This window comes from Nycticebus coucang, chromosome 6, assembly GCF_027406575.1.
Source record: "Nycticebus coucang isolate mNycCou1 chromosome 6, mNycCou1.pri, whole genome shotgun sequence".
In the NCBI taxonomy this organism is placed as follows: Eukaryota; Metazoa; Chordata; class Mammalia; order Primates; family Lorisidae; genus Nycticebus; species Nycticebus coucang.
The window spans coordinates 49,323,180-49,343,887 of NC_069785.1; the positions used below are offsets into that span (position 1 = coordinate 49,323,180).

The window sequence follows — 20,708 nt, forward strand, 5'->3', positions numbered from 1 at the left end:
ATTTCCCTCCACCACCCCATTTCTCTGAGTCTGAGTACCTTCCCTCAAAAGAAAGTGAGGCTGGCCTTCCCAGGGCACGGTTTCTTTTCAGAGAGGGTAATTAAGCCAAATCATACTCCAGCAAGGTCAGTTGTCTAGCAGGCAAAACTTTAGCCTGTTGTATCCCAGTTCTTTAGAGAGCAGTTTGCCCACTTGACTAATTTCAGTGGAGTGGAATCCTTCCTGTCAACTATGGGCCACCCACCCCTCCCTGTCCTGCCACACTCCGTGGACTCAGTACAAAGTCATTACTCAAAGAGAAGTTTTGTTTTAGTGCAAGAACTGCATGTCTCTGAAACCACAAATCACGAATTGGGGACGGCAGAAAGCCTCCTTGCAGGCATTTGCAGCTGCAATCTGAAGACCTGCCATCTGGACACTGTCTGCAAGTCTGTGCCTCCCGTGTGGCTCCATCTGTGAAGGAAAAAGTTAAGTTAAGAAGGATTTAGAGGGTGGGAGTAGGGGTTCAGAGGCAGTTACACTTAGACATGACTAGTATTTCCTGGAAGATTGAGTTTTATGATCTCCTAATAATGAGCAAAGAGTCAAAGAGTAGGTCATGAATGAGAAGCAACCGTTCTCAGCTGGGCGCAGTGGCTCACGCCTGTCATCCTAGCACTCTGGGAGGTGGAGGTGCTGGATTGCTTGAGATCAGGAACTAAGGAGTTCAAGACCAGCCTGAGCAAAAACAAGACTCTGTCTCTACCAAAAATAGAAACACTAGCCAGCCACTGTGGCATGTGCTGATAGTCCCCAGCTACTCGGGAGAATGAGGCAAGAGGATTGCTTGAACCCCAAGAGTTTGAGATTGCTGTGAGCTATGAGTCCACAGAACTCTACCAATGGTGAAAGAATGAGACTCTGTGTCAAAAAAAGGAAAAAAAGCAATGGTTCTCAACCAGGGGCAATTCTAACCACTGGGGATATTTGACTACCAAAGGCGTGTTTGGTGGTCATAGCTAGCAGGGAAGGTGCCTACTAATGACATCTAATATGGAAGCTAAGGATGTTGCTAAAACCCTATAATGCGCAGGACAGACCCCCATAACAAAGAATTATCTGCTCCCAAATGCTAGTGATGCAGTTGAGAAACCCTGAATTAAAGGCATTTGTTTTTTGAGTAGCCCTGTGCTATCTGTGGTTGGATCCTGAGGGATATACTGGCTGAGTCACTGGAGGTTCCTCTGGGTGTGTGTCTGACTGGACAGCAGTGGGAATCTCCCCTCACTCTCCCTCTCTCCTCCCCTCCGCGATCGTGGTGGCATGAGAGGGCAAATGGGTGCAACGCACTTTTCTGGCTCCTGCCGGGAATTATGTTCCTTGTCTAACACACGTAGGTGAGCGTGTGCGTCTCCACCACATTCTGTGTAGTTGGGGAGCAGGAGGCTGGCTCTGACCCTGATGAGAAGGTTCAGGCTTACTGTCCCGCCTCCCCTCGGCCTGTGCAGCCCCCGGGTCCCTGGCTGTGTTTCGGCTTCCTTCTTCCTTCTAGCTCTATCCATTTGCATTATAAAGTAGCCCTGTAACTGACAGACAAATTGTAACGTAGCCCATAATACATCTAATGATCATTCATCATAACCACATCTATATTGCTGGGGAAAAGTAACAATGTTGCGTATCCTGTTCATTGTTTCTCTTACAGGTTTAGTGATAAAGTACAACAATGAACCTAACTTTCCAGAATGTGTTCACTGATGGAATAAACAATGCTAGGTCTTGGCACAGTAGAGGTCACCCAAGAATGGACTTGCCCTTTGGTCGCCTCCAGAGAGCCACAGCTGTAGGGGTCATCTGTGCTAAGTGTTCAAGATTCTAAATGGATCTAGAATCCCAGAGGTATTCATTACTCTTCATCCCACAATTCATCAAGAACAGATCTATACCCTCAATCCAAATAAGGAATTACATGAAAATTTCTAAAAATGAAGATTTTAACTCAACCACCTGAGTTTGGACAATTGCCCGGGAAGACTTTAATTTTTTAATCAGAAGAAAATGATCAAACATAAGGATGGTCTCCCTTCTTTCCAAATTTGAAGGGTGAAGTTTCAGAAAGACAGAGTATCACAGTTAACTATGCCTGAGAGGATTTTTTCTTTTTTATTAAGTCAAATACACATAGATCATGAATACATTTATGCATATGTGGGGTACAATGTGTTGATTTTTTTTATACAATTTGAAGTGGTTAGATCAAACCAATCAACATAGCTTTCACCTCATTTACTTGATTATTGTGCTAAGACATTTATGTTCTACACTTGATAGATTTGACTTGTACCCTTGTCATATGCTCCATAGGTGTGGTCCCTCCGTTGACCCTCTCTCTATCAAACCTCCCCACTCCCCTCCCTTCTCACTCCATTTCTTTCCTTTATCTTGGGCTGTAGTTGTGTTCTATCTTTCATAACAAAGTGTGAGTAAATATAAGTAGGTTTCATACAAGTACTGAGTACATTGGATACTTTTTCCTCCATTCTTGAGATACTTTACTCAGGAGAGTATGTTCCAGATCCCTCCGTGTAAACATAAAAGAGGTAAAGACTCCATCTTTTTTAAAGGCTGCATAGTATTCCATGGTATAAATATAATAAATATACCACAATTTATTAATCCATTCATGAGTCAATCGATACTTGAGCTTCTTCCAGGACTTGGCTATTATGAATTGAGCTGCAATGAATGATCTGGTGCAAATATCTTTTTTGCAAAGTGATTTTTGGTCTTTTGGGTATACTCCTAGTAGAGGAATTGCAGGATCCAATGGCAGGTCAACTTTTAGATCCCTGAGTGCTGCATTCCCATCAGCAGTGCTGAAGTGTTCCCTTTTCTCCACATCCACGCCAACATCTGTAGTTTTGGGATTTTGTTATGTGAGCTACTCGTACTAGAGTTAGATGGTATCTCAAAGTGGTTCTGATTTGCATTTCTCTGATGATTAAAGAAGACGAGCATTTTTTCATGTGTCTATGATTCTTGGAAAGAGTGTAGGAGAAACACTTGAAGAAATTCGTCTGGGAGAAAACTTTATGAGGAATACCCCCAGGGCAATTGAAGCAATACCAAAAATACATTACTAGGATCTGATCAAACTAAAAAGCTTCTGCACTGCCAAGAACACAGTAAGTAAAGCAGGTAGACTGCCCTCAGAATGGGAGAGGATATTTGCAGGTTACGTTTCCGACAAAGGTCTGATAACCAGAATCCACAGAGAACTCAAACTTATTAATAAGAAAAGAACAAGTAATCCCATTTCATTGTGGGCAAGAGACCTGAACAGAAGCTTCTCCGAAGAAGGCTGAGGGGATTTTAATTCATCAGTGCATAGACAATGTAATTCACATCTCTTGCTCAGCAAGGGTAACACGTGCCACCAAGGCTTACACACTTGGAAAGATAGTAGTTTCTTTATAGAGATGAAATCACTATTATAGGACTCACCTTGCCAATATCCCTAGGTACAAACACATTCCTTGCTTTAAAGTTTACTTTTTTAGCCCTGGTCCCAGGTTTGGTTAATTTGGGGGGCTTTCCTCCTCGTTTCCCTCTTTTTCCTTCTCCGTCTGCCCTTTGATGGGCAGGACTCATTCTGAAAATGATTACCATTTCTGAAGTCAGTGCACCAAAAGAGTTACTAACAACTCAGATGCTTCCATGTCCATTTTTCACAGACACCCACAGGTAAATTTAAGTAGGCGCTTAATGACAGTCATTACATCATTGAGAGAATTTATGCTTTAAATCAGCTCATCAAGTACCCGTAGGATACTGACAGTGCTCTCCTCTAGGCCCTGTATTTCAGGCATGGACTTCCCCAGAACAACATGCAATGTTTATAGAGTAAGCAGCAGTGCCTGCTTACAGGAAGCCCCCAGTCTAATACGAGAAGCAGACTTGGACATAGAAAAGTACAGTAGAGTTCAACAAGGATTCTAGAATAGGTAGGGAGAGTTACAATGGGAGCCCAAAGTAGGAAGTAACCAAGTTTGGGGAAGTTGAGAAAGTCCCGGCAGAGGTGTTGGGTTAGATTTTTGAAGGAGGAAGAGGTGTTTCTCAAGTGAAAGGAAGACTTGAAAGCACTGTCTGCTGTCTCTGGGGGCAGGTGTAAACCCACCTGGAGAGGACTGTGAACTCACATTTTCCAAACAAGGATAACAGCATGTGCAAAGGCCTGGGGGCCAGAGCACTGGAGTGGATGTCCTTGTGATGTCCTGGTCTGGCGTTGGTATAAATGTAATCCTTGCTGTCCTCATAAAAAAAAAAAAAAAAATTGGAAGTATTCCTCTTTGATTTTTTGGAAGAGTTTGAGAGGATTGGTATTAGTTTTTTCTCTAAGAGTTGGGCAAAATTCACCTATGAAGCTATCATGTCCCAGGCTTTTCTTTGATGGGAAACTTTTGATTACTAATTCTATATCCTTACTCATTATTGGACTTTTCATATTTTTTATTTATTCTTTATTCTCTGTTGGTAAATTTTATGTATCTAGGAATTTTCCATTTCTTCTATGTTATCCAGTTTCTTGGCATATAATTGCATAGTAATCTGTTATGGTCCTTTGTATTTCTGTGGTATCAGCTGTGTGTCTTTCACTCTGATTTTATTTCTTTGACTCTTCTCTCTCTCTTTTTATAGCTAAAGGCTTGCCAATTTTGTTTATATTTTCAAAAAGTCAATTTTTAAACTCAGGAACAAGTTTCAAACTCAGAAACAAACTCAGGATGCCCATTCTCACAAATTCTATTCAATATAATACAAGATATCCTTGCCAGACCAATTAGGTAAAAGAAAGAAAGAAAAGGTATTTGAATAGGAAAGGAAGCAGAGAAAATACTGCTGTCTTCTGGCAACATGAGCTTATATAGAAAAAATCCTATAAACCTGTGGCTGAAGTAGTCAAAGGAGGAGCCTAGCCTGGAAAATGCCCCTGGGAGAGAGAGCACAGGAGCTGTAATTAAACACCTGTAGCAGCAAGTCATTTGAGGTGATGCATGCAAAGTGGTCATGCTAGGGAACAGTAAGAGAGAAGGGGCCCGGGTTCCTGGGTGACCCCCGGGCTGGATGGACCACCTCCCTCCCTCTGGACCAGAAGTTCTGAAAGTGTAGCATCAGAATCACCAGGAGGGCTTGATGAACTTGTGGTTCAGTAGGTTGTGGGGAGAGTTTGCATTTCCAGTAAGTTCCCAGTTGATGCCAATGCTGCTCCTCTGGGGAACCATACTCTGAGAACCACTGCTTGAGACTAAGGCATTGGGTGTATTAGAGAGAAATATTGGTGATCTTGTGTAATCCACTGTTATTGTGGCCTCCTTATGCACAGCTGAATCTACCAAAATGATCAGAAAGCAAGAAGACCTGGAAGGCAAGGTCTGCTGTGGTGGGAGTGGGGGACCACACCTCCCTGGGGACCCCATGGGCTTCTTCTCAAGGGGCCTTTGAACCTGCTGCCTGCCATGTTACGCTCATTTCGGATCTACATATGTAATATTTCTGGAATGTAGCTCAAAAATTCCTACAAGCTTACCCTTGGGGAGTGGGAGAATGGTAGACCTATTGACTAACTGGCAGGTCAGGCAGCAGAGAATTGAGGGGAAACTATAGAATACTTTCTGCAGAACACGAGTTTTGCAGCACATTAATAGGTGCTATGTGCAAAAAAAAAAAAGTTTCCTGCAGAAAATGAGATTTTTAAATGATGGATGAAATGAAGGTAGCATTTTCCATTGTTTTAAGAGAAGTCTGAATCTGTAGTATTGTGCTCTAAGGCTCATCACCACTGTTTTGTTCTAAAAAACATCTTCAGGGGTGAGTGTGGTGTCACATGCACCCTGGGAAATGCTGCCTTTCAGAAACAGGCTCAGACCTTTGCATCTGTGGCTCCCGAAAAGTGTAATACAGACTGGTTGTGGTCCGTGGCAGAGGTATTGCAAGTTGACAGTAATACGGAAAGCATGAGAACAACGTAGTATATTTTACAGAGCTGAGGTTTTTGTTTTTGTTTTGTTTTGTTTTTCATTTTAAGAGTTATCTTTATTTTGAAATTATGTGCTTCCTATGCTTTTAGTGTTAAAATTTTCCCTTCCACTGAAATTATGGCAATGAGACAGATGATCATTTCTCGAATATTCTTACTTATGTTTGAAAGTGTAAGTTGGCATCTTTTTACCAGTCCCTTTACTTTAGCTTAATTGTGTTGTTCTGACAGATACTGAGATAGTGTCGGGTCCAAACTCAACATCTTATAGATGAAGAAAGTGAGCTCTTGAGGCTGCTACAAATGATAACAATGGGGTCCTTACCATTTGTGCAAGCTCTATGTGTATAGGAAAAGGCCATCCCACATCTAAGGACTTTGGGGCACCTGTTTGGACCCTTGAGTGCCTTTCAGAGAATTAACTATAATTGGAAGTGGAAGGGTTTGTGCCCTTTCAAAGCAAAGCCCAGTGTTTCGTGAACTGGTGGAAAATTAGGACCAGCAGGGTGCCGTGTGTCCATTTCAGCATTTTAGTTCTAGGCAAATCCAAGACAGTATATGATTGATCATGATTAATTGTGTTTACTTGCATACTTCTCTTTGTGGATATTTCCACCTGAATTGGGAAGGAGTAAAAATGAAGCAGACACCTGGGAATTAGTCAAGCTGGCAGTTCAAAATTTTCATTAATGTGTCAGCTCGCCCCATATATAGAATAATCCTAAAGTCAATTCATTTCTCTGCATAAAAGGGTTTTCACCTGAAAAAATGAAAAGGTTGGACTAAAATTTTTTAAGTCCTTCCAGCTATAAATTGCAAGGATTGTATGCCTTACACAGAGTTAGACGGTAAATGAGGGCCAGTTTAATTAGGTCTACAATGTCTCCCTGTTTTAGTGATTTAGATTACCAAGGCATAATAATGCTAAGGCAGATCAGATGTCAGTTTAGAAATCATACAGAAGGAAAAATATTTGCAAATAATAATGTCGCACTTATATATTAAATGCTATTTTTAATTTAAATATGTATTAAGTATGTACTTGGAGATGGGCTATCAGCTTAAAACTGCTTTCCCCTTACAGCTTGGGACTACATGGCACGGCCACAGTCACCTTTCATATCCAAGTCTGTGTCTCCCAAAATGCAGTCTTTAGACCACCTAATCACAATTGCCTAGAAGCTTATTGAGAATGAACAAACCTGATAATTAACCCCCGGAGATTCACGTTTCCTCAGCTAGGCTAGAGCTCAGGAATCTGTATTTTTAAGAAGCTCCCCCAGGGGATCTCATACACACTTAAACTTCGATACCACTTCCCTTAAGATTTAAATTACTGTCCTGGGTGCTTCCAGTTGTCCAAACAACATGTAATAGGAGAGGCACAGAGATAAGATTCAAGTAAAGGAGGAAACACCACTGGCATCACTCCTCACGCTTCAGGCTAGTCAGTGGCAAGGAACCAGCTGTTTCTGTTTCACCCCTCGTCTTTTCTGAAAGGTAAACAAACTTTCCTATAGAGAAGCTGCTTCCTGAAACTAGTTTCAAAGATAAAAGGTGCGGGGTGGAGGGTGGGGGTAGATTGGGGGATTTATTGGGGGAAAGATTGGTCTTAAGTTTTCTTTTCTCAAAAAAGTATATCGAATTTGATGAGACTAAGGTGATCCCAACGTTTGCTATATAAACCATCCAGATGAAGACTCCATACAACTGGAGACACACATTTGATTCCCAATAAATAGAAGAATTTTACTGTGCTTTCAGACCTTGCTTTTTCTTTCTTCTGTTTTTTTTTTCTTTTTTTCTGCTGCTGCTTTTTTTTGATGCACTCTGTATTCTCAAATGTTGATTTTCTTTTTCTTTTTTAAATCCAGCCTCCTACTGTGTACAAAGCTCTCTTCATGCCCCAAGGCTAAGAATGTTCTAGGTGAACTAATCAATAAAATTTTCGCCCATTAAGAAAGAACAATAAAATAAAAAGAATCCTAACCTTTTGATGGAGTTTGTAGCTGTTTGCTAAATACCTTTTTTTTTTAAAATGGAAGAACACCAAGAGAAGAAACAGTCTTACATTTTAAGGAGAGGAAGAGTTCCCAGGTCCCAGGGAATTATGGAGCATTTGGGGAAATGTTTGCAAATCCTGGAATATTGACCAGCTGTAGCATTGCTTGGTAGTAGCAGTGTTATAATATTTTCAGTTAAATCTTTCTAGCCCCAGCTGAAACCTGTGCATATTTAAAATGTAAAATAAATGCTTCTGCAAAGCAAACTGGGAACAAGACCTGCTGTTCGGCTTAAGTGAACACCTACCTCAGCCATGGCTTTTGCACAGTGCTGTTCAAAATATCTTTCTTCCAATTTTCAGGCACTTAGGCTTGTAGAGTTGATGGAGTAACTGATTTACTTTGTAGGATGTGGAACTTCCAACTTGTTATTTCCAGGTTCCTGTGTTAGATGACTGAACTTGTTAGCGGTATGTGCGCTTTTCAGCTTAGCTGTTAAATTAGAGCAGTTTATGAAGAAAAATGAGATACGATGTTGCATTTCACCAGAGTATCTCAGCACAAAGGAATTTTTCTCTCCGCTGTAGAGGCAGATAAAAGGAGACATTGCTGACCAGAGATCTTCAAGTCGTGTAAAGTTAAAATAAATTTTTTTTTTAAAAGGGTGACACAACTACGGTGTCTAAGCTACTAGGCCACCATGGCATCCTACTCAGGCCTGCTGGGGGCTGCTTTCCTTCAGCTGAACTCAATACTAACTAATAGAGCCATGAAATAGATTGGATTCAGGTTCAAATTCAACTCGGCTCTAACTGTTCTGTTACTTCACGCAAGACATATGTAGAATTAGAGAGTGACAAGCTGATTTACTGAACTAATAGGCATACCACAGCTGTGTTTAAGTATTATGGTTTCAAGGGTCAGAAGTAATAGAACATTAACACATTTATCTTTTTTTTTCTTTTCTTTTTTCAGGTTTTTGACCAGACAAGCCAACCATCTCTAAGGTAAGCAACATTATACTTTTTCCTGATTTGCTAGCAAAATCCACCATAATTTGGATACATTTTTACTGTATGTCTTGAATGAAACATTCAAATGGTGTGCAAAATCAGAATTTTATTGGTGGTGTTAGCAATGAGAGCACCCCACATATATGTCTTGGCTAAGTTCTAGAACTAGACTGAGCCACGGCAAGTGAGCGGGCGCTTGTCTCTCTTTTTCTTGCTTGATTAGCCCATCAGAGACAGCAGACTCCTTGTCTCTGATGTTCCAGGACAGCTTTCTTCGTGAGCGGCTGGATCAGGGCCTTGCACCTCTACTGAAGCTGTTTTGGAAGCATTAGAAGGCAGAGAGCTCCTCAGAACACCCTTCGTTCCTCAGTCCCTTCCTCTCCAGCTCCAGCAGGAGAGCAACGTAGTTGAACTTTCCAGGAGGATCTATAAAAACTAGCAGTTAAGGATGTGTTAATCATATGAAAGAACACAATAGGAATTCTTTTTTATTTCATTAGAAAATCAGGATGCATTTGACGTGCACCATCTGGTTTGTGAACGCAGAAATAAGTTTTTCAAAAGGGCACATTTCCAAGTTGTATGTTCACAGGCTTTAGAAGGAAAAACCCATACGCAGCTCTATTTTTAATGAGAGCAATGCTTGAGCTAATATGACTGGGGTGGCTTTCCAGCATGCTCCATTTCTCCTAAACTACATGTGCTTGCAACGCGTTTGGCAGACTTGTCCTGTTTGGAGGCTGGGCTTCCAATTGGAAATTTTAAAGTTCTCCATGTGTTAATTGGAAAATAGAGAGAGGCATCATTGTTGTAGATCGTCTGGCTTCTTAGGTATATTAATTACGGCTCCATCTATGCAGAAAGACTAGTATTTTAAAATTATCTCCTATTATTCACTATGTTACTTGTGTAAACTATAAGTTTCCAAGTCACAGAAAAAGTCAAGTGATTCTTTTTATAAGTAATAAGCAGTAACCAAGCCGTCATAAAATACCAGATTTACGATTGCTCCTGACTCCTGTTGAGTCCTTAAATATATTTTTAATTTAAATAATAATATAGCTCATGTCACTCATATGGTATAGCTCTACAGAAACATCTTTGGATCAGAAAAGCTGTGTTAAAGGAACAATTCCTTCAGCTTTCTAAATAATTTTTAAAATTCTGTACGGTAACAAACATGATTTGTGAGGCAATATAATGCTCTCCTTAACCTCTCCGTGATTGGAGGCATCTTTGGTATGTGTTCCACAAGTCCAGCTCACACTGATGAAGGAAGCATAATTACATTACAGGCAGTCTCATCTACGGTAATTACAATTGTCACCATCAATCCAATTAAACAGGATAACTAACTCTACTGAGTCAGAAATGCTGCAAAGCTTTCTGACAAAATTCAGGCTTTGGGATCAGGATGTGATTAGGATTTTGAGAATTTTCATTTGCCCAGATGCTGTTGCTTATAAAAATAGATAACAGTATTGCATGGGGATTAATGGGGCAAGATTGAATATTGGTAGACTCTTCCATCTACTGATCAATTTCTTATTTCAAAGCACAGAAATCAGTGCAGAGTCTCAAAAGCAAAGCTTCAGGCCTCACATGTTTGTGCAAAGGTTAACACAGCCTCAAAACTTCTTAATGGTCTACTGTACCCATCTGGCGTCTCATCCTAAATCACACATTATTCCTTCAGAGACCTTTCATCTTGTTCCACTTGGAAAGATGCAATACACCATTTCCTCAACTCTGTCCCTATCTTTGCAGGCTGGCAGAAGTTGGCTCAAGAAATAGTGATGCTCCTCCCGCCCCCAAAACTCTTGCACTGGTTAGGAATCTCTTCTCTTGAGTTCTTAAATATATATTTTAATATAAATAATAATACAGCTCATGTGTGGGCAGCAATGTGATCGTTAAGAATTACAGAGGTTTAATACAAGTGGGTATAATGCACTTCTCAAAGATTTCACCTCTGTGTGTGGGAACCCAGGCCAGAGGATAAGACTTGAATAACGGGAATCAGAGAAAAACAAAATGAGAATGACGTTGCTCATGGCACCTAAGATTTGTAAAGGGCCTAAGTGAGATGACATATGCCTTCATGGGATAATAGTCTATGTGCAAATAATGGTATTTTCTTTATGATAATTCATGTATGAAGAGATAGAGGAGATAAATTTCTTTGTTGGGAGCAGGAGGAGAGAATTTACTATCTGCTGTCACTGGCTCCCTCGGTCCACACTCACCATCATCTCTCGGAATCCTAGACCCTGGCTTTTCTGCTCTGTTGCTGGGACCTTCCACCTGTCTCTGTAATGTTCTCCTGTGAGTGTTTCCACTCCCACTCCCTGGCACTCTTCAATACCTCTTTTCTTTGGTCCTGTAGGCACTGCCAATCCTGCTTTAGAACTTCCCTCGTCTTCCAGGAAACCAGTTCATCACAGATACGTGAGAGCAGGGTAGAGAAAAGAGAGGGTACAAGGTGAGCTGAGCTCAGTTTGATATCCCTCTACTAACCAGCTCTGCGTGACTGAACTGGTCATCAAAGCTCCTGAGTCCTGGTTGCCCACCTGTACGGTGAAGAGGTTAAAGTCTGTCCTGCCAACCTCATTTCATCTGTCTAATATGAAGCTATAAATGTGGGGGAAGTCCCTCGTAATATATATAATTCTATACAAATGGGAGGGAACATATATAAATAATAACTTTTATTATGAAGCCCACTCTCCTCTGGCCATTTCCTTCCATTGATTCCCTCCAGCCTGTGCAATTCAATGGTACTTCTTAAAATGCCTTGCTTTTATACCTTGGCTTATTATTTTTGTACTTTTTGTTTCCTATTGAGTATCTAAGAAACCTGAAGGCTGGCACCCCGTTGCTTACTTCTTTTCTGTTTTTCCTCGCTTTTGATTCGTGCTCTGACTCGGTGTGATGGGATGATTTGTGGAGGTTTTATACAGTGTTTATTTTCTCTTTAGTTTTCCTCCCACCATCATAAGCTTATGGCTCAGCTTGGTCTTGAAGAAACCACGCTGCAGTATCAGATAGTGAACGTATAAAGAGCCAGGGTAGGTAGTGAATGCCAAAAGCCCTCCACGATGCCTTTGGCAATGACTAAAACCGTGGCCTGACCCTGGGAGAAGGCAAGGAGGGAGCCCTATAATAACTGAGATTGGATTTCTTGTCTTTCTGGGAGGATAGAGATCAGGAATCAAATTAATTCAAATTGTTTAAAATAAAGACGAGCTATTTCTTGCATATTCAAGTTTGTGGACTAACCCTTTACATAAATAAAGTGCTCAGCACGTAATTGTTGTTATAGGATGTAATTGTTAAAAAAAAGATTCTAGAATCCATCTGGTCAGATAACCCTAATTAAAAAAATAGAGCCTAGGAAGTATGGAGCTTCTGAAGTTCTTAGAAGCAGAGGAGTATACCCTTCCCACTGCTTAATTAAAGACAACCAAACAGAGATATGCCAATAACTTCCATAAAAACAGTGGAAGAAATAGTCCAGGGAAGATATGGAGCCGTGAAATTTTATGAGCTTGAATGAACTATTGTGAATATCCAGAATTTCCATTAACATATAAAACATATTCTACTTAAAATGTGTTTGTTTTGTTTGAAATTCAGGGGGTAATTTGTTAGGTTCTTTCTTTTTTAAAAACTCTGGGATCTACTGTGGGTAGATTTTATGACAGGTCTGTTAAAGCAGAGTAGCTACAAGGAATCATTCATTCACTGTCATCATTATCTATTGCTGTGTAACAAGTTACCCTGAAATTTAGCAGCTTACAAGAAGCGTGTATTATCACACATGGTTTCTGAGAGCCAGGAATCTGGGAGCAGCCCTGTGAGGTCCCTGAGGAGGCAAATTCGTGGTCCTGCAGTCATCTGAAGGCTGGACCAGGGCAGGACCATCCACTTCACTCATTCACTTGGCTGTTGGCAGGGCGCCAGTGCCACCCTGCCTGTTCCAGGAGGCTCAGTTCCTTACGCATTGGCCTCCCCATAGGTGACTTGGATGTCCTCAAGACATGGCCTCTGACTTCTCCCACAGTGGGTGATCTGAGCAAAAGAGAAAGGAAGAAAAAAAGAGAACAAGCAAGGATCCACAATGCTTTGGGCAATGGCACCAACCAATTCTCTGACGCCTACAAAGTGCCCAATAATTGAATTCGATTGTGATGCTGATTCCCAGAGTTAAAACCAGTCTTCCCTCTCCCGGATTAAGAGCTCAATCCCACAGGACTGCCCCTACCCCAGATGCCAACCCCAAATGGGGTGCCTGGGCTGCTGTCTACCTCACCAGGGCAGGTCCCAAAATGTGCTAAAATTACTGGGGGAAGTGCCTTACTTACTATTACAGGTTTATTAGAGAGGATATAACTCAGGAACAGCCAAAGGGAGAGAATGCATGGATGGTGTGGGGAGGAGGAGTCTCTGTGCACTCTCCACATGGGCCACCCTCCCATCACCCAACTGAAGCTCCCTGACCCCACCTTTGTTTAGGGGTTTGGCTGACAGTTTTGTTAAGTAGGCATGAGGAGTTAAAGCATTAGCTATTCATGGTTAACTCAGTCTAACCCCTCCCTTCCCTAGAGATTAGGGGGTGGAGGTGGCATCTTTATGGTGACCAGCCCCTGTCCTGGAGCTATCTAGATGCTTGTTAAGAGTTGCCTCATTAGAACAAAAGATGTGCTTATTATTAAAAAAAAATGAATTTAATTTACATAGTAGTCACTGGGAGGCCAGTCAGGGCTGAAGCAGTGGGAGGCTTTAATCCCAGAGGGCACCTCACAGCCTTCACTGGGAGACCAGTCCTCTTGGACGGGGCTCCCCAGGTTGTCCAGATGATTCTCCTGACAGAAGGGAAGAGACTAGGGAGTCTGGCTGTCCCCAAGTAGGGGAAAGTCTGAGGCCTAGAGTTGGATGCCTACATGATGGCCTAGGAGTATGAGAGACCAAGTGTTTCAAGGGTTTTAGAAGCTCTATGCCAGGCACCGGGGGCAAAGACCAAGTACCTTTTTTTTTCCTATTTTTAGTAGGGACAGGGTCTCACTCTTGCGCAGGCTGGTCTCAGACTCCTGAGAAAAGGGCCCTTTTTTTTTTTAAATTTATTTATTTTTATTGTTAAATCATAGCTGTGTACATTAGTGCAATCAAGGGGTACAATGTACGGGATTCATATACAATCTGAAATATTCTCATCAAACTGTTCAACATAGCCTTTCTAATTACACCACAAAGCCACCATACCTCCATGGCCTAGCTTCAGAAGTGACACTCCATCACTTGTGCTATGTTCTATTGGTCACAAAGACCTACTTGGAGACGGCATAGGCGGGAACTACACCAGTTAGATGATAATGCAGGATTTATGTACATTTCTAGACTCTTGGTGACTTTATCACCTATGAGCTGTGGACATCAAAGCTTGCTGGCAATCCTCACTGGAATCCCCAGGGGCTCACAGTGGGCTGTGTCCCACTCTAACGTCTCCTGATAGCTGCCTCTGGCAATGGAAGGATCACTGTCCCAAACCAAAGGACCTGGGCTGCAGTACTGCTCTGGCTGCAGACTGTGCCATGACTTCAGTCTGAGCATCTCTAAAGCCAAAAGTCAAGGGGGAGGATTTGCATTGGTCCTTCTTGTACTTGCTTCATAGCTGTGAGAAGGACCCCCTCATCAGATGTCTTCTGGAAAAGGTGAAGTAAAGGGCCTGGGAATGTGGTGAATGGATGGAGGCAGGGTAAGAATTCACATCCCTCTCTTTTTTTAGGAGTATATTAAAATTCTATGTAACTCCCCCAGTCAATTACCACATACTTTAATAATTGATCCTTAGAATGGTATCTCTGGCATGGCATTTTATAATTGACTAGTGTGGTTAGATCACAGATCATCCAACTAACCAGCAATTTACACGCAATTTATACATAAAGAAACCGAGGGTCCTCAAGGTTAAGCGACTGTCTCAAAGTTACGAAGCAAGGTAACAGCAGCAGAATATTGTCATCCAGAACTCCTGGACCTTGTTCCTTTCTACCCACCTGCTGCACCACGTGGCTGGTGTGTTTCTCCTTCTCACTATCAGTATATGTCTGCTTATCTTTTATTCAAAACAAACAAAACACACAGTTTGAGAACTAGGGCACTACTGGCTTCAAGTGAAAAGTCCCAATGCGTTTAAGAAAATATTTTCATTGAACAGAGCAGGCCTGATTAAGATGTAGTCCCCTGTTTTTATAAACCTCGTAAATGAGTAATCTTGTTCTTATGAGAAACCGCTGCTTTGGAGAACCATGAAATATGGGCTTGCAGCCTATTTACATCGTTCTCTATGCCATCTCGGTTATTGATGAGGCTTTGGAAGGGGTTCACCAGCGTTTCATTGGGGGAGAGGGAAGCTGGTGGTAGATAGGTGACAATTCTGCAAACAGGAAAAAGGCTTAGGGAGGAGATGCCAGGAGTATGCTGAGCTTCTGCCAAATATTTCTCTGGCCACTTTGTTTTCCTGTCATTTCTTTGTCTTATCTTATCCTTTTTCGGGGTTTTTTGCACGATCTGTTATAACTGAGGTCATGATTTGACCTCAGAGAGTGGTGTATATATTCCACCCTCAAGATCATTGAAAAGTTTTCCAACTGATACGTAAACAAAGATTGATGTTTTTGCAGTGAAGATAATATTATTTCGGAAGGGCTCATCTGTGTGCCACATGGGCGTAGCCTTGGATTCTCCGCCATTTCCTTAAAGGGACATCATGGTATTTTACTTACTTGGATGATTTAAAAGATATAAAAGTCTTTAATCCATAGATTATTGATTCATAAACTTCTCTTCTTAACGCTCTATCACTGGCAATTATCTTCTTAGGTTAACCTAAGTGACACGTCAATGACCAAGAACCAGGCTGATTACATGGGCTGGGGTGGTTTTTCTCAGAGAGGAGTTTTCATCTCTAGACTTCAACAATAGAAATGAGCTTCATCCTTCTCTCTTTGGGCAAAAAAGAAAACGGTCTACAGTACCTGATGTGCTAGATTTCCATAGTTACCAAATATTACCTGGTGGGGGCAGGCTACTTTTTTAGTTTTTCTCCATTTTTTCCTTCCTAATTTATTTTCCCATAGTTAAATAACCCTGTGTCAAGAACTCATAAGCATCAGTAAACCCTTATATTTGGAAATGAACATGTATATGTCATGTTATGTGTTATTTATAAATACATGTGTTATTTAAATCATAGATGTATAATCCTATAATCTTTGTATAATATTTCCTCTGAGTCCACATTCAGCAAAATAGTTCAATCTCCTTTCTCTCAGAATGAATATTTAACATATCTGAAGTATATCTATTTAAACCACACTTTCAGCAATTTGTCTGTTTCTGGATATGGTAAAATGACCATTTGTCTTTCAATCTTTTCCTTTTGAATTTATTGTAATCTCTAATAATTTCTTCTCGTTTAAAACTATAAATTATATGAAAATAATCATAAATAGAATTATTGTGGAACATTCTGTTTTTGTCTTGTCCATACTCATATACATATATTTTATTTGGGTTCATACTTTTACAAGAAACATTGCAGTTAGGGATGTAATGTGTTCTCCCTGCCTTCGTTAAACACATAGAAGCACTCAAAGGCCCAGTTTGAGATTGTATTGTGAATGTTCCTGCTGACTGTCAGACCTGGAAGGTGTAAGAGGCCACACTAGTTGGGCAGTTTACTGGGCTCATACAATTTATTTCCTCTGCTGAGGAACAAATGCCCTTAAGTACATATGCAGGACTAAATTGACCGCAAAGGAGGTCTTTGAAGCTCCTTTGAACCTTTGAACCTGCTTCTAACCTTATTTAAAATTCAAGTCTTTCTATTCTACAATAGCATGTATATGTAATATGTAAGTCAAAGGACTTACTAAGTCTTTATATAACCCAGGAAGCCTATTGTAAGTGTCCCCATGCCCAAGTCTTCCCAGGAAGTTCCCAGGTGATGTCCCACGTGAGCTCAGGAGCAACTTTCACAGCAGGTGTGTTCTTTGCTGGAGGCTCCATGGGGAACGGCACCGTCTCCCACCACCTGCCACAGCTCCTACTGCTTCAAGGACCCTGCTGCCTTGGCAGGACCCACCAGGTACCCCATGTGTGCTCTGTTCTGCCTTAATGCCCGTGTCTTTCTGGCTGTGCAATCCAGCCTGGTCATCATCTCCTGGTGACTGTTTTGAGGATATCTAGACTGTTCATTAGCTTGTAAGAGAGTAAGGAGAATTGATTTCTTCTGTGAGTTAAGAGGGACCCTAAAGAAGTGTTTCTAGAATCCATGTGAGTCAGACTATTTAATATAAAGCTGCTTTCAATTTCTTCTTCTTGCCCTCTCTTCCCTCAGGTCCTTCCTAGCTGTATTTCAGAGTACTGGGCCAGAGACTGATTCAAGATACAGCCACCATGCCAAGGCTGAATCCTTACTCCTCCCTAAAGCCTAATAAATTTACATTAGCAAATAAGATCATCCGTAATGAGTCTCTCTGCCATTTAAAAAGAATTCTTCCTTGGAAGATGTTTGGTGCCACTGCCCACCCACAATAACCCTACTAGACTTTCACTAATTGAGAATAACATTAAATGCCCAGCTTTATTTGCATTCCAATGGTGTATTCACCTTTAACCATATGCCCTCACCCCCAGGAACAGCTTTGGCCTCTGTACGAATGAATTTCCTTCTACTTTTCCTAACAGTGCATGAAAGCTTGCAGACATGTCTTGAGCCTTAAAAGTAAGGAGTAACAGGCTGAAGTTCCTGCCATCACGTGTACATTCATCATTTTTCACTCATTTTTCACTCTTGGAAGAAATCTTTTTCATCATCTCCTTTCCTAGACAGATCATCGTACTCATTCGCAGTACAATAATTTATTCTTGATACCATTTTTCTTCCAAATGCTTAATGTAAGTAGCACTGCTCTGTGCTGAAATGTTAAAGAAGAAATGTTTCCAGCACTTACATATTTTTCTGCTGCTGAAGAATCTGGTTAATAAACTATAGAAATGCCCAAGGTGATTGTTTCCAAAGTAGAGAACAAAATGAAAGAAAGCAAGAAAAGAAAGGAAACAGATACTCTTACAGCTCATTTCAAAGCGGATTAAGTTATTTAAAGAAAGACTGTATGTTATATGGCAGTTAAAGAGATTTTAAAACAGCTATATATGCTCACAGCATATGTCTTTTTACGGCAAATGGCACACAGATGACTGAGGCTCTGTCGTCATTTTTAATGTGTGCAGCACCTAGGAGTGACTGTGTAAGAAATCCTGTCACAAGGAAGCAGTTGCACAGAGGAACCTGTACCAAGGTTGCACCTAATTGCTCAGCCTGCCCACTCGACCTTCCTACACAAACACACACAGTCTCTAGGACTTAGCTTCGGAATTTAAAAGATAACCATGTCTTTGCATTTCTCTACCTATCTTGCCTTGTCTAATCATAAAGAAATGATTCAGTAATGACAATGCTATACTTTTATTAAAAGTCTTATGCATTAAAAGATTTTGCAATCTTCAGTTTTTAATGATATGTGAAAATACTCAGCTAAAACAGTATGTGGAAAACCAGATCACAATGCTTTGTTCATAAGATGATGAACACCTGAGTGTGTGCATGTTTATAGGCATGAGGCACACAAAACATGTTTATCATTAGTCTGATGTAATTACAGAGAATTTTTTTAGTATAATATTCTGTAGGGTCCATATTTTCTATAGTGAATATAAATCAATTTGATAGAGGAAGAACATGGCATTCTGTAGGAAAGTAAATCCCGGAACAATGTTTGCAGAATAAAGATACTCAGGATTATTGCAAATGTCACAGTCCCGGTACACTAGGAAAAACATTACATAGTTTTTAGGGAGAGAAGGCTCACTAGAGCCACACTAAGGTGAAAGTCGAGAAATCAATAGTCAAAAGTCATGTTTTCAGAAGAGGCTGTGGTTTTGATTAAGCTGAGGCAAGATGGCCACATCTAAGTGGAGCCAGTGGAAGGTGGAGAAACCAGGTAAGAACTGTCTAACGGTGGCGCTGAGAAAAGCCTGTAGAAATAAAAGTCAGGTATGAAAATAGCATGTGGGAGAACAATGGGAAAATGACCAGGAACAGAAAGGAGAGATGTGAGTTTCTGCCCCTTGGCTTTGTTCTGTGTTTAGACGATCATGTTTATGGAAGTGACATTAGTTGCCTAAGAGTCGAAGCTGATTGTTGAGCATAGGAATGGATGTTCTTGAGAGAATGGTGTACTGAGTACAAATTTTATAACACAGTAATGCCCTCCATGCCTTCCCTGAGGCTGTACCATTGTCCCTTTGCATGTTTAGATTTGTAATTGACTCCTTACAAGAATTGAGACTGTAGTTTAGTGACCAAACCTAAGGGCTCCTGCTGACTAAGACGGAACTTTCTACTGAGCAAATAAGCAATTTGGAGAATAATACACACATACAATGCAACCATCAGTCCCTTGCCTGCCTAAACAGAAGAAATTCAATACACTTCTCCCTTTGGAGAATAGTTAACACAATAAATTATTGCGTTGGAGGGTAATGCCCTTAAAAATTGGTGTAATATAGAAAGCACTTACCAAAATAATTCCAGGAGGGCTAAGCTTGTGGATACCTTGTTCTACTTTTCATAGGTATTACTTTTGTTTCTTTAATTTCCTGGGTGTCTGCTATGGCTTATCCCTGTCTTTAGCAATCCCCAATACCTTCTCATTTTCCCCTTGCCTGGTGGTGTCTGGGTTTAGAAAGTGTTTTTTGGCCTGGTGTCAGAGGCAAGGGCTCAGGGAACTTTCTTGTGAATAGAGGGCATAGGTTTTAGCACTCTAACTTTTATGAAGACTGTTTTAATAGGCATTTTGGGGTTTTATTTTTTTTCTTTTTAAATTTCAGCATCTGAATTCTTGCGATTGACAGATGGGTGACTTTTTATAAATGAAGTGATATCAAACCATGGTTTTCTCGGCAATTTCTTACAAATCTGCAACTTTTACAACTGTTTCTCTGGATCTTGTAGTAACACAATCCCCAACAATGTTAACATAAACTTTACAATCAATATAAGACACAATTCAGAACCGATGTTCAGCAGTGTGTTTATGAGAAACATAGAAAATGTTTCATGACTGGATTTTAAGCTATATGAAGTCTGAGACTACAGGCCATTTCTGTTTCCATTATTTTTGAGAGAAAGAATACCACTGATTTTTCTGAAATCTCAGGAATTTAAAAGATGTCCATCTACATAACTTGTAGCTAAATAACTTGGATACAAGGACGGCACTGAGAACGCCTCCCACCCCCACGTACAGACTCTTACAGAATAATTAGATTTCATCTCAATTCACTCTGACTTCCTTCTTCAGCTGGTGGGAGGGTGGGTTTGCTGCTCACTTCTTCATTTTTCAGGGAGCATTTTAAGTCTCTCCTGCCTTCGTGGCATCCTTTCCTTTACTCTATCCTTCATTCCTCATCAGGTATTTGTTGAGTTCCTCTGTGCCACGGGCATGCCTCCCACGTGTTGGAGAGACAATGGTGAACCACACAGATAAGGTCTCCTCCCCAGGAAGCTTAAAATTCTACTGGGGGAAGACAGAAAAAAACAAAAAAGAC

General features: G+C 40.9%; 1 protein-coding gene across 2 annotated transcripts in view; it reads left to right on the forward strand.

The window, feature by feature from the left end:
- SEMA6D (semaphorin 6D) overlaps positions 1-20,708 on the forward strand; it is a 639,731-nt gene that overhangs the window by 442,436 nt on the left and 176,587 nt on the right. Inside the window, exon 3 of one of the 2 annotated variants that reach the window (XM_053594672.1) lies at positions 8,995-9,026. The gene's annotated coding sequence lies outside the window, so the exon portion shown is untranslated. Of the gene's footprint in view, positions 1-8,994; positions 9,027-20,708 lie in introns of those variants that run through there. The other variant, XM_053594677.1, reaches the window with a different exon arrangement.